This window comes from Gossypium arboreum, chromosome 3 (assembly GCF_025698485.1).
Source record: "Gossypium arboreum isolate Shixiya-1 chromosome 3, ASM2569848v2, whole genome shotgun sequence".
Classification (NCBI taxonomy): domain Eukaryota; kingdom Viridiplantae; phylum Streptophyta; class Magnoliopsida; order Malvales; family Malvaceae; genus Gossypium; species Gossypium arboreum.
Window position 1 is genome coordinate 98,839,995 of NC_069072.1, and position 2,629 is coordinate 98,842,623.

A 2,629-nucleotide genomic window follows, 5' to 3' on the forward strand; every position below is an offset into this window, starting at 1 on the left:
CACATTTTTACTTGAAAATATGAAATTCACCATAAACGCCTCTATTTTTGACTTTTAATCAAAACATGTGATTTAACAGCTAAAAATTCAGTTTCAAAGACCTAATAACATTAAAAACTAATAAGAAAGTGAATGGTTACCTTTGATGGAAGAATAAACGAGTTTTTGATGCAAATATAAAAAACACACAAGTGAAGAAGATAAAGAAATAAATGGTATTTTAAGATATTTTCTTGAAATTTTATGGAGGTTTAATTATTGGGGAATGATGGAAATCAAAGTAATATAGTTTGGGAATAAAAAATCAATTGGAAGAGTAAGGGAGAGCAATGGACGACAAAGCTTTATGTTGGGGAAAACCTATTGTGAAAATAAAACTAGGAATCGGATTTTTAAGTTGGTTTTTAAAATTTGATAAAACTGCAACAGAAATGCTCATAATTTTGACCCTGTTACAAATCAGTCATTTTTCTAAAATTAGAGGTCTTTAAAACTTATTTTCAAAATTTGATTTGATTTTCTAAAAACCATAGTCAAAAACATTACTAACATACTATGTCACAAAATTTTAAACACTCTAAGGCTAAAACTCCTAAAATACCCCTAAAACTCCTAAGCCCTATTTTAAGGTGTTACACATAAGGCTTACTCTTCTTCAGTTGAATTATTTCTCTAATTTAAGCATACCATGATAACTAAATTCTGATGTTCTTCAATTGGTGGATTGTTTATACGCCAAATCATGAGTTCGCCAAAAGCTAATAACTTGCGGACTCACTATCCGAGTGCACAAGAACAAACAACTATGTCTACACGCCTTTTATTTGGATCAGTCAGATTTTGGGGGTGACATTAGGTCTATAAATTACAAAATTTTGAGGTTAAAGCATAATTCAGATAAGATTTTGGGAACATGAACATGGGCACACATAGAAGGAAGAATAATATAACATAGTATTTTATTTATGCTGAAAGAGAAATTAACATAATAAAAAAAATAAGTTATTTTCTACATAGCTTTAATGGTTTTCAAAATTTAAAATAAAATAAACATAAGGTAAATTAAGTCTTATAAATATGGCGAAGTCATTAAGCATAATAATTTTAAACCAAAGCAAATTCCACGTTATCTTTTGTCCAGGGTTCGCTAGTACCTATCCTGGGTTTAGCCTCCCTTGGATAACTCACCTCGCCACTGCCTTCATTGCTATCTAGCTATTTTCAAAGTAAAAGAGAAGTCGGTGAGTTCTTTGAGAACTCAGTGAATATACAGGAAATAAAACAACATGCAAAAAACAAAAAGTTAAACAGAAGTATTGTTCTGCGAGTTAGGCTCGCCATAAAGATGCGAGACCCAGTTCGCAGTTACCTACTTGTCAATTAAGTAGTGAAACATAGAAGCCTTTAAAACAAACTCACATGTACTTGTTAGAAAACATATTCATGTTCGCATAAAGTATATTCTTATACTTGACTTGTTCTTGTTGGAAAACTTAAAACATATTAATGTGTTTGTCTTGTCTTATTTGTTTTATTGGATAAGCAGACCTCCTTATAACACCTCATTTGTAACTCAAAGAGTCCTTAACATGTCCCATAAGTATAGTATAAAGCTAAACATTCTCTAAACCTGCCTACATGTCACTTTGAATGGAGCAGAGCTCGACATTCCCTTATCTTTCCAAACATGTCCCAAGGCCTCAACGCCCAAATCACAAAACTTGAATGTGAGTACTCACAATCCTATGGCATGCCATTATATCCAACATATACAGAAAGATATCCTACCAAAAACATTTATAAAACATAAAGATCACCAATATGAGGAACTCACAAAAATAGTTGTTCACATAGACCTCACATAGTATGGTTCATAAAAACATAACTTAAAAACATATCTTAAAATGTTTAAAATGTAAAGCTCACAAGGGAGCACGCATAAAACATATTTTAAAATCATAATCATAAAATAGAGTTTAAGAAAATCTTACTCTTGGAACTTAGTTTAAAACCCCTAAGCTCTTGAATATCATAATGGTTCGCACACACAAGTGGTGATCCTTGAACATTCATTGATTTGCCATGAATTTTAACCAGTTTTGGTTTTCCCTTTTCCTTACTGGTAGATGGTCAGCCTGGTTCGCAACATACATAAACATTCACATATTATTTAACAAACAAAGCATATTGAATTCACACATACAATTGAACCTAGTTTCCTAAACAATTTACCCTAACAGAGTAGGGATTTACTGATACGTGATATTCACGACAGGTTTTAAATATTTATAATTAATCGTTCTTGAAACTAACTATTATCATGATGAAGGCAAGTGTACCTATCGAACAATAGTATAGCTTTAGCAAGACCGGATCGTCAAACCCAAAGGAACCAAGAGTACTAGTAATTACCTTCTTTTTACTATCTAGCCCAAAATTTAAGGGATTTGGTTATTTAAACTAATTACTAAACTAAGAATGCACGGAAAGAAAATTTGGGAAAATACTTTTTAGAAAATTCAATTGATTAAGACAATACCTAAGGAAATTCCACCTAGACTTCACTTGTTATTTGACTCTGAATCAGATGATTTATTCATTTGACTTGATCTGTAGAAATCCCTAAGTT